Here is a 12,604-nt window from a genome sequence, read left to right on the forward strand (position 1 = left end):
AAATGAGCGATACATAGGCGAGTGAAAACCCATAATATATGAATAAGGCCTTAGACCTCTTTCACATGAATGGTCTGGGGGCAGTAAAAACAGACGGTTAGACCCCTGACTGCCAACCTAAAGGCCACAATATAGCCATGGGGGTTGTTCACATGTTGAGTTGGTGATACAGCAGGAAAAATGCAGAAGTCACCCCAATATATTAAGTTGTGCACTCTAAATGACAGCCTACTCCCTCCCCCCATGCCCACTAACCAGATAAATACAATGAGTGTTTGATATTACATCTTGATTGATGGATGCTTCACCTCCCTATTATTCACAGGCTGGAGGGGCTTGGCATGGCCTGCGACTGTCAGAAATCTGCCCACACCATGTTACAAAATAAAGATTTGATTATTAATATACACTCACCGGCCACTTTATTAGGTACACCTGTTCAATTGCTTGGTAACACAAATTGCTAATCAGCCAATCACATGGCAGCAACTCACTGCATTTAGGCATCTAGATGTGGCGAAGACGAATTGCTGAAGTTCAAACTTTTGAATGGGGAATCAAAGGGATTTAGGTAACTTTGAACATGGTACCAGTCGGCTGGTCTGAGTATTTGAAGAAACTGCTGATCTACAGGGATTTTCACACACATCCATCTCTAGGGTTTACAGAGAATGGTCCGAAGAAGAGAAAATATCCAGTGAGCAGCAGTTGTGTGGATGAAAATGGCTTGTTGATGTCAGAGGTCAGAGGAGAATGGGCAGACTGGTTGCTGCGAGATACAGATGGTAGGGTCAGAATTTGACATAAACAATATGAAAGCATGGATCTATCCTGCCTTGTATCAACGGTTCAGGCTGGTGGTGGTGTCATGGTGTGGGGGGATTTTCTTGGCACGAGAGCCTAATAAAGTGGCTAGTGAATGGACAGTATCTCACAGAAGTGAGTCCACACCCCTCACATTTTTGCAAATATTCTATTCTATCTTTTCATGTGACAACACTGAAGAAATGACACTTTGCTACAATGTGACGTAGGCAGTGTACAGCTTGTATAACATGTAAATTTGCTGTCCCCTCAAAATAACACACCGCCATTAATGTCTAAACCGCTGGCAACAAAAGTGAGTCCACCCTTAAGTGACAAGGTCCAAATTGGGCCCAATTAGGCATTTTCCCTCCCCGGTGTCATGTGACCCGTTAGCGTTACAAGGTCTCAGGTGTGAATGGGGAGCAGGTGGGTAACATTTGGTGTTATCGCTCTCACTCTCTCATACTGGTCACTGGAAGTTCAACATGGCACCTCATGGCAAAGAACTCTCTGTGGATCTGAAAAAAAAGAATTGTTGCTCTACATAAAGATGGCCAAAGCTATAAGAAGATTGCCAAGACCCTGAAACTGAGCTGCAGCACGGTGGCCAAGACTATACAGCGGTTTAACAGGACAGGTTCCGCTCAGAACAGGCCTCGCCATGGTCCACCAAAGAAGTTGAGTGCACGTGCTCAGCGTCATATCCAGAGGCTGTCTTTGGGAAATAGGCGTATGAGTGCTGCCAGCATTGCTGCAGAGGTTGAAGGGGTGGGGGGTCAGCTTGTCAGTTCTCAGACCATACACCGCACACTGCATCAAATTGGTCTGCATGGCTGTCGTCCCAGAAGGAAGCCTCTTCTAAAGATGATGACCAAGAAAGCCCGCAAACAGTTTGCTGAAGACAAGCAGGCTAAGGACATGGATTACTGGAACCATGTTCTGTGGTCTGATGACACCAAGATCAACTGATTTGGTTCAGATGGTGTCTAGCGTGTGTGGGGGCAACCAGGTGAGGAGTACAAAGGCAAGTGTGTCTTGCCTACAGCCAAGCATGGTGGTGGGAGTGTCATGGTCTGGGGCTGCATGAGTGCTGCCGGCACTGGGGAGCTGCAGTTCATAGAGGATACTTAAGTTGCGAAAATTCTCATATGGCAGAATAAAAATTTGGAAGTGATGTCATGTATCTGTATTGTATTTTCGGGTGAAAACTCTGCTGATTAAACGAGAATCCTATAATCTGGTATTGTACAAGAAAAATTTTCATGCTTGTCCTTTCAAATAATTTTGGATGTAAACTGTGTACTAATGATCAGATTATCGTACGATCACTTTGAAAGTGGGATTTTTGTTTGTGTGTTCTAGGCTTTAGTGTACTAGCCTAGGAGCTGACCTCCACCCAGCTTACACCCAGAGATCCTCAGTGAGGAGGATAAAAGATCCTTCCCCAGACCAGGACCTCAGACAGTGCCTTCCCACACAAATCCTTTACCGATAATCCCCAGGCCCTCAGCCCAGATCCTGCAGAAGCCCAGACTGCAATTTCTTGTATCACTAGCTATCTCCCAGCAGAACTAGGTCCAAGAGAACTGGAACCCTCCCTGCACAGGAAAGAACACTTTTACAAGGCCTCCCAAACATTTTTCACCTCTTCAGACACCTTCTGGCGGCCTTCCTCCAGGGATTGGCTAGGGCATGATAAATATTCAAACTGGTCATTTGAATCTCCCTGCCCTATATTCAGGAAACTGGTTGGAGGAATCAAACATCCTAACTAAAAGAAGCCAATACACCTGTATACTGTACAGTATGTGTTTCATAAACGTCTGGTGCCTGCCTTCTTCCATGTTGAATGATGGCCAGCACTATCCATCCTGGTTCCTGTGTGTCCAGGCTGTCAAAGACCTACCCCTAGGAGCATGCATCATAATAAAAGATCCTTCCCCAGACCAGGACCTCAGACAGAGCCTTGGGCTCACAGTACTATTGGACTGGGGGCCACTCAGTCCACGATGAAGGAAAGCCCTCTACCATCATCAAGGAAGAAAAAGGCCCGTCACTGGATTGGCATGAAGACTGCTGGAAAAAGGTAGTTATACTTATAAACAAAATCCAAGGGGACTTCAGGTAGGAAAAAAGGTGTTGGTGATGGTGGCTGTAGTTCTGATTTCATTTCCCAACAGGGACATTACCGGCATGGAATTCATTATTAGGTCTCAGGGAACCCCTGCCAATAATTACTATACAGCAGGTAAAATAAGTAGTGAACGTGTCGCCATTTTCCCCAGAAAATATATTTCTAAAGGAGCTATTGACATGAACTTTTCCCCTCGTGGGTAACAACTCATGCAATCCATGCATACAAAGAAACCAAAACAAATATGTTCATAAATTAAGTTATGTGTAATAAAATGGAATGACACAGGAAAAATTAAATGTATTTAATACTTTGTACAAAATCCTTTTTGGTAATTACAGCTCCAGGACACCTCCTGTATGGTGAAACTAGTTGCAGGCATTGCTCAGGTGTGACCACCCGCTCCTCCTCAGTAATCCCCACTCCACTGGCCTCCATGACTCTGCACTCTCCTAGTTCTCCCCTAGTTCTCCTCTTACCTTTCTCAGCGCACTTTCAGTGTCACATACAACTCCTCCTCCGCTCCGCTTCCTCTTTCTGTTTTTGGTACCCCAAGGCTCTGTCCTTGAGCCCCTCCTTTTCTCTCTCTATACCTCCTCCCTGGGCCAATTCATAACCTCCCACAGCTTCTCATACCACCTCTATGCTGATGACACCCAGATCTATCTCTCCACTCCCCAGCTCACCCCCTCAATCTCCTCACGTATCACAAATCTACTAAGCGACATATCAGCATGGATGTCACACCACTACCTTAAACTCAATCTTTCAAAAACTGAGCTGTAATATTTCCTCCCCCCTATCCCCCACTCATGACTTTACCATTAGGATCAACAGCACAACCATTGGTCCTTCCCCTCATGCCAGGGTGCTAGGCGTAATCCTAGACTCTGCCCTCTCCTTTGGGCCCCACATCCACTCACTAGCTAAATCCTGCCGCCTCAACCTCTGGAACATTTCCAAAATCCGCCCCTTCCTGACCAATGACACCACAAAACAACTCATTCACACCTTTGTTTTATCAGCCTTGATTACTGCAACTCCCTCCTCACCGGTCTACCATTACACAGGTTATCCCCCCTTCAGTCTATTATGAATGATGCTGCTAGACTCATACACCTTACCAACCGATCAGCGACTGCTGCCCCTCTCTGCCAATCCCTCCACTGACCTCCACTCAGTGTCCTCTACCCCTCTCTGCCAATCCCTCCACTGACCTCTGCTCAGTGTCCTCCACCCCTCTCTGCCAATCCCTCCACTGGCTTCCACTAACCCAACGTATACAATTCAAAATAAGAGCCACAGCTTACAAAGCCATCCACAACACTGCAACTAGCTACATCACCAACCTCATCCACAGATACCGCCCAAATCCTCTGCTCTGCTCCTCCCAAGACATCTTCCTCTCTAACTCCCATGTCACTTTCTCCCACACTCGCATCCAGGACTTCTCCAGAGCCTCTCCCATCCTCTGGAACTCCCTACCACACTATGTCCGGTCAGCCCCCACCCTCTCTGCCTTTAGGCAATCTTTGAAAACTCAATTATTCAGGGAAGCCTACCCCACCTCCACCTAAGAACTGTACTTGAGTCCTTCACCTTTATCACCTTTTGTATCACCTCCCCCTTCCTTTAGATTGTAAGCTCCACGAGCCGGGCCCTCCTATTCCTTCTGTACTGAAATGTATTGTAATTGTACTGTCTCCCTTATATTGTAAAGTGCTGAGCAAACTGTTGGCGCCATATAAATCCTGTATAATAATAATAATTCTTCCACACAGTCCTCAAATCTTGAAGGTTCTGTGGGCCTCTTCTATGAACTTTGATCTTTAGTTCTTTCCATAAAGTTTCTATTGGAGTCAAGTCAGCCCTCGTTTCATCTTCATCATCCTGGTAGATGGCAGCAGATTTTTATCAAAAATGTCTTGGTACGTTTTGCCATTCATTCTTCCTTCAATGATATGAAGTTTGACAGTGCTCACTGGAACATTCAGAAGTGTATAAATCCTTCTGTACCCAATGCCATTAGTATGTTTTGCAACAATAAGGTTGCAAAGGTTTTGAGAGAGCTCTTTGCTTTTACCCATCATGAGATGTTTCTTGTATGACACCTTGGTAATGAGACACCTTTTTATAGGCCATCAGCTGAGACTGAACCAGCTGATATTAATTTGCACTGACAAGGGGCAGGATTGCTTTCTAATTACTGATAGATTTCAGCTGGTGTCTTGGCTTTACATGCCTTTTTGCACCTCCCTTTCCTTCATGTGTTCAATACTTTTTCCCTGTGCCATTCCATTTTATTACACATAACTTAATTTCTGAACTTATTTGCTTTATTTTCTTGTATGTTTGGGTTGCTTGGGTTGTTACTGACATGTGGTGAAAATTTCATGTCAATAGCACCTTTAGTGCTATTTAGTGAGAAAAATGGTGACATGTTCAATACTTATTTTATCCGCTGTATCTACAGCGTACAGTACCTTAGCCTGGTGGTCATTGGGGAGAATGTTCCTTATACTGGTGGCCAGTGGGGAGAATGATCCTTATACTGGTGGTCATTGGGGAGAATGATCCTTATACTGGTGGCCAGTGGGGAGAATGATCCTTATACTGGTGGCCAGTGGGGAGAATGATCCTTATTCTGGTGGTCATTGGGGAGAATGATCCTTATACTGGTGGCCATTGGGGAGAATGATCCTTATACTGGTGGTCATTGGGGAGAATGTTCCTTATACTGGTGGTCATTGGGGAGAATGATCCTTATTCTGGTGGTCATTGGGGAGAATGATCCTTATACTGGTGGCCATTGGGGAGAATGATCCTTATACTGGTGGTCATTGGGGAGAATGTTCCTTATACTGGTGGTCATTGGGGAGAATGATCCTTATACTGGTGGTCATTGGGGAGAATGTTCCTTATACTGGTGGCCAGTGGGGAGAATGATCCTTACATTGGTGGACAATGGGAAGAATGATCCTTACATTGGTGGTCAATGTGAAGAATGTCCTCTTACAGATAGTTTTAAAGATAATTGGCGTCACTGGTAGAAATTGCTCATAAAGCAAGGAACCCCTAGCAACCTCTGAAGCCTTGGTGCCCAACCTGCAGTCCAGGGGCCACATGTGACACTTTTTGTGCAGCCTAGTGTGTCTGTGGTAGAGGCATTAGATCGGACTTTCTAACACAGAGGAACCCTTGATTTAATTTTCAGGTCTTAGGGAACCTCTATCAATAATTACTATATCTACAGCTTACAGTACCTTAGTGTGGAGGTCATTGTGGAGAATGCTTCTTACATTGGTGGTAAATGGAAGAATGTCCTCCTTACAGATAGTTAAAAATATTATTGGTTACTGGTTACATATCAAAGAGGCATGAATTGCCCAAGGAACTCCTAACAACGTCTGGAGCCCTGGTGTCCAACCTACAGCACAGGGGCTGCCTGTGATCCATTGGCACTTTTTGTGCGTCCCTCGGGACCCCTGCAGACAGTAGTTTGTTTTTCTCCAAATGGCAAGTAATTGCAGTCTCATGTAATGTGTCCCAGTCTATGACTGTCTCCTGAAGCTTGTTCCCAGTCACCATTAACTCCTATAGCATGTTTTTAGTCTCTGAACAGTTATTTATTTATTTCAGGTACTTATATAGTGCAGCACTTTACATATATATTGTACATTCAAATCAGTCCCTAACCCTCAAGGGGTGTACAATCTAAGGTCCCTAACTTACATTCATACATACACATACTAGGGACAATTTAGACAGGATCCAATTAACCTACCAGCATGTCTTTGTAATGTGGGAGGAAACCGGAGTACCCAGAGGAAACCCACGCAGGCACAGGGAGAACATGCAACTATCTGACCGTCTCTTGTAGCACACTCATAATCTTTGACCATCGCCTCTAGTGTGTGTCTGCAGTCTCTGAAAGGTTTACATAACATTACATTTACTTAATGTTATGTGTGGCTCTTCGGTGATATCAGCCCACATGGAAGAAAAATATATTTGAAACATATTTTAAAAATATTCTTCCCAAATATAATGACATATATTTGACATATGACATGCTACAATTTTGGCCATATTCAGTATATTTCAAAATATATTTAAAAAAAAAAAAGAAAAAATTATATATATATATATTGCATGTTGAAATGCGTTTTTATTACAAAATATACAAAAAATATAAAAAAAATATATTTCAAATATACTGTATGTCTTTAAAAATACAAATCTACATTTTTGGAGTTCATTTACAAATATATGTAAAAATATATTTTAAAATGACTTTTTTATATGTTAAAAAAAATCTGAAGAATATATTTAAAAAAATATATTTTTAAAAATATATATTTTTTAAATATATTCTTTAGACTTTTTTTTAACATATAAAAAAGTCATTTTAACATATATTTTTACATATATTTGTAAATGAACTCCAAAAATGTAGATTTGTATTTTTAAAGACATAGAGGTATATTTTAACCAATTCAATACCGGGCAATTTTACCCCTTCCTGCCCAGGCCAGTTTTCAGGTTTCAGCGCTCTCACACTTTGAATAACAATTGCGCGGTCATACAACATTGTACCCAAACTAAAATTTTATCATTTTCTTCACACAACTAGAGCTTTCTTTTGGTGGTATTTAATCACCACTGGGGTTTTTATTTTTTGCTAAATTTACAAAAAATACCAAAAATTTTGAAAAAAAAAAAAGTTTTTCTTTGTTTCTGTTATAAAAGTTTGCAAATAAATAATTGTTCTTCATAAATTTAGGCCGAGATGTATTCTGCTACATGTCTTTGGTAAAAATAACCCAAATTAGGATGTATTTTTTAGTTTGTAGGAAAGTTATAGAGTTCACAAACTATGGTATAGATCTGAATATTGATCAATCCTGAAGTACTGACGGCCAATCTAATTTCTTGAGGTCCAAGAATGTCAGAACAGTACAGATATCCCCAAATGACCCCTTTTTGCAAAGCAGACAGTCCGACGTACTTCATAAGAGGCATGGCGAGTTTTTTGAAGTTGTATTTTTTTGTCATAATTTTTTGGAAAATTAAAAAAATTAGTTTCACTATTTTTTTTTTACATATTGTCACCAGTGCAGTACAGCGTCATCATATAACTGGCATGGCGGTGATCAGGGACACTGACTGGTGACAGTATGAAAAAAAAAAATTATATATTTTTTAAATTTTTTTATTATTTTTTGTTACATTTTTTTTTCTTTTTTTTAAGATTTTTTTTACCATAGTAACATTGTGCTACTTTGGGGAAGTGATCAGTATTTTTTTTTTTTTTACACAAATTGCTTATAGCAAAGAATTACTTTGCTATAAGCAAGCATTTACCTGAATGACATCGATTCATTCAGGGCTTTTTTTTTTTGTGCATGTGATTAGCTGTGACCATTCACAGTTAGGCACTAGTATACAATGGATGGCATGAATGAAGCCATCCATTGTATACAACTGTCATGTGACCTGCTGTGATTGGTCACAGAAGGTCACATGGTACCAACAACAGGGCCGATACTCAGATCTGTCATCGGCCGTGTCTGAGGTACACGGCCATGGACAGATCGCGCCGCTGCCCCGTACGGTAGGAGCGCAATCTGCGCATGTGCGGGAGGACGCCATATGGCGTCCACCCGGAACGCTGATGACATTTGCTGACCACCATTCGGCCATAGGTCGGGCGGCAAATGGTTAAATATATATTTTTTTATATTTTTCATATATTTTTTTAATAAAAACGCATTTCAACATGCAGTATATATATATATATATTTAAGGCTATTTTGAAATATATTGAATAAGGCCAAAATTGTAGCATTTCAAATATACGTCAATATATTTGGGAAGAATATTTTTAAAATATATTTCAAATATATTTTTCTTCCATGTGGGAGCGGCAACACTTGAAGTCGCACCTGAACTTGCAAAAAGTAGTGCATGAACTACTTACTTTCAAAATCCGATGGAGTCGCACTGATTTGTCCGCTTCTGTTGCAGACAAGGGGGTGTGACATCATGCATTTTGAAATGATCAAATCGCATGACAATTCATACCTATTGACCGGGGATAGTGATGTAAGGGGGGGTACTCCAATGGGGATTTTTTCAGCATGCAAATATTTGTAAAATATACGATTTGGCATTTGTACGGATTCGTTTGCTCTAACATAAAGGAAAAATGAGTATTTTTGGTTTACCGGTCCTTCACCTATTTCTCTGGGATTCCTACGGTCCGTTCTCATTTAACTAAATATTTGACAGAGAAATGATAAAATGTCTCCTGTATGCAGCGCTCATCAGTCAGCGAGCTGGAAGGGGAAATACAAAGAGCGCTCCGATAACATAAGGTAAGTGTTAGTGTAAAGTCTGTGACCAATTGATTGTAAATGGTAATGAAAAACACCCATTTCCTCTGAGCTGCACACACATCCACCAGATAGTGCTGAAACTGCAATCTGACCTGTCGCCTCTCCGCGTCTCCATTGCGGAAGAGCCAGAACCAAATGTTTTCATTTTATGCCCCTTGATGGGGATGACCTTTCTGGGGGCCATTTGCACCAACGCACTTTGAAAATGTGCATATTTCTGCGTGATGATATTTGATGTCTTCATATATGTCTGTGCTGTGGTGCTAGGCATTTTTTCCTGGTTTAAATCTGTGCGGTCGTGCGGCTGCGATTTGCGCGGGCACAAGAGTCCATACATTTGAATGGACTCCCGTTCCCCCGGGGCACACAGGGAAGAAGTCCCTGCACTACTTTGGAAATCGCAGCCCACACAGGAACCGAGGTTCCCAGTACGGTTGCAATTTCCAGTGCGAGCAGCATGCCATTAGAATTAATGGCACCCGCCTGCGAGTCTCGCACTCCTCTGTGTGGGTGGTACGGCTGCAGGCATTTGTGTGGGTCCCACACTCCTCTGTGTGGGTGGTGCGGCTGCAGGCATTTGTGTGGGTCCCGCATTCCTCTGTGTGGGTGGTGCGGCTGCAGGCATGTGTGCGGGTCCCGCATTCCTCTGTGTGGGTGGTGTGGCTGCAGGCATTTGTGTGGGTCCCGCATTCCTCTGTGTGGGTGGTGCGGCTGCATGCATGTGTGCGGGTCCCGCATTCCTCTGTGTGGGTGGTGCGGCTGCAGGCATTTGTGCGGGTCCCACACTCCTCTGTGTGGGTGGTGCGCTGAAGGCATTTGTGTGGGTGGCGTGGCTGCAGGCATTTATGTGGGTCCCACACTCCTCTGTGTGGGTTGTGCGCTGCAGGCATTTGTGTGGGTCCCACAATCCTCTGTGTGGGTGGTGCGGCTGCAGGCATTTGTGTGGGTCCCACAAACCTCTGTGTGGGTGGTGCGGCTGCAGGCATGTGTGCGGGTCCCGCATTCCTCTGTGTGGGTGGTGCGGCTGCAAGTATTTGTGAGGGTCCCACATTCCTCTGTGTGGGTGGTGCGGCTGCAGGCATGTGTGCGGGTCCCGCATTCCTCTGTGTGGGTAGTGCGGCTGCAGGCATTTGTGTGAGTTCCGCATTCCTCTGTGTGGGTGGTGCGGCTGCAGGCATGTGTGCGGGTCCCGCATTCCTCTGTGTGGGTGGTGTGGCTGCAGGCATTTGTGTGGGTCCCGCATTCCTCTGTGTGGGTGGTGCGGCTGCAGGCATGTGTGCGGGTCCCGCATTCCTCTGTGTGGGTGGTGCGGCTGCAGGCATTTGTGTGGGTCCCGCATTCCTCTGTGTGGGTGGTGCGGCTGCAGGCATTTGTGTGAGTTCCGCATTCCTCTGTGTGGGTGGTGCGGCTGCAGGCATGTGTGCGGGTCCCGCATTCCTCTGTGTGGGTGGTGCGGCTGCAGGCATTTGTGTGGGTCCCGCATTCCTCTGTGTGGGTGGTGCGGCTGCAGGCATGTGTGCGGGTCCCGCATTCCTCTGTGTGGGTGGTGTGGCTGCAGGCATGTGTGCGGGTCCCGCATTCCTCTGTGTGGGTGGTGCGGCTGCAGGCATGTGTGCGGGTCCCGCATTCCTCTGTGTGGGTGGTGTGGCTGCAGGTATTTGTGGGGGTCCCACATTCCTCTGTGTGGGTGGTGTGGCTGCAGGTATTTGTGGGGGTCCCACATTCCTCTGTGTGGGTGGTGTGGCTGCAGGTATTTGTGGGGGTCCCACATTCCTCTGTGTGGGTGGTGTGGCTGCAGGTATTTGTGGGGGTCCCACATTCCTCTGTGTGGGTGGTGTGGCTGCAGGTATTTGTGGGGGTCCCACATTCCTCTGTGTGGGTGGTGTGGCTGCAGGTATTTGTGTGGGTCCCGCAGCAGCACCACCCACACAGATGTGAACCGAGAGTTTTGTGGGCTCACTAAGGTTTGGTTCACATTTGAGCAAGGTCGGAACAATGGGCATCCCCTTTGCAGGCGCTAAGCAGTGTCTTTAATGGCACCCCAACGCACCTTGCTAACATGCTCACCATTGCACCTGCACAGGAGTGAGTGGCGCCTAAAGGGCTCATTCATGAAAATGGACTTTTTATTAAAGTGATTCTAAAGGTAATTAAAAAGAAAAAAACAAACGTTATACTTACTTGCTCTGTGCAATGGTTTTGCACAGAGCAGCCATCTTCTCCTCTTCTGGGCCTCCCGTTGGCACTCATTGGTCCTCCTCTATAGCCAATGCGCCCATAGGGAGCAGGTACCTATGGGGGCACTCATGTGGACTCACTCCTGAGCCCCCGCTGTCTGCATCTATAGACACAGGCAGTGGAACTTGGCCCCACCCCCCCAGTCATAGGATTTGATTGACAGGAGCAGGAGTCAATGGCTCCCTCTGCTACCAATCTGCCCTGTGGGGAGGGAGAAAGAGGAGAGAGCTGTTGCTCTCATGCAGATCCCTGGATCGAGATCAGACTTAGGTACCTATAAGGGGTGGGGGGGGTTTGAAGGGGAGATGAATACAGAAGTTTATTTACCTTCGTGCATAAAATGCACGAAGGTAAAAAACCGTCAGCCTTTAGAACAGCGGTTCTCAACCTGTGGGTCGTGACCCCTTTGGGGGTCGAACAACCCTTTCACAGGGGTCTCCTAAGACCATCGGAAAACACATATTTCCGATGGTCTTAGGAACCGAGACACCGCTCCTCTATCAGTCTCCAGGCGGGTCCGCCCACATGCAGATACGTCCACATTTCCCTGGACCGCGATGTGTGCACGGGATGACATGCCGCCCCTGTCATCTGGCCACATCCCCGGGATCACTCAACAGCTCCGCCTCCTCGCCAGTGATTGGCCGCCGGAACTGTAGCTCAGGAGAGGCACACAGGCGGCCAATCACCAGCGAGGAGGAGGAGCTGAGCAGCAGCGCGAAGATCAAAGAAGATCGAACGAGGGAGCTGCCGGAGAAGGAAGACAGCTGACAGGTAAGTGTCTGTAGCGTGCAGATGGTGCTGCTGCAGCCAGGTATGCTGGCTGTAGATGGGAGAGGGAGGGAGCGAGCCCAGGCTGGAGCAGGGGTCAGCAAGGTAAGTATCATTGGTGTCAGTGGGAGGAATAGTGCCCCATCATTGGTGTCACTAATACCAATGATGGGGCACTATTCCTCCCACTGACACCAATGATGGGGCACTATTCCCCCCCCCCCCCACTGACACAAACCATGGGGAACTATTCCCC

Source organism: Staurois parvus, unplaced genomic scaffold (assembly GCF_062004578.1).
Source record: "Staurois parvus isolate SC_StPar_1 unplaced genomic scaffold, SC_StPar_1.0 ptg001178l, whole genome shotgun sequence".
In the NCBI taxonomy this organism is placed as follows: domain Eukaryota; kingdom Metazoa; phylum Chordata; class Amphibia; order Anura; family Ranidae; genus Staurois; species Staurois parvus.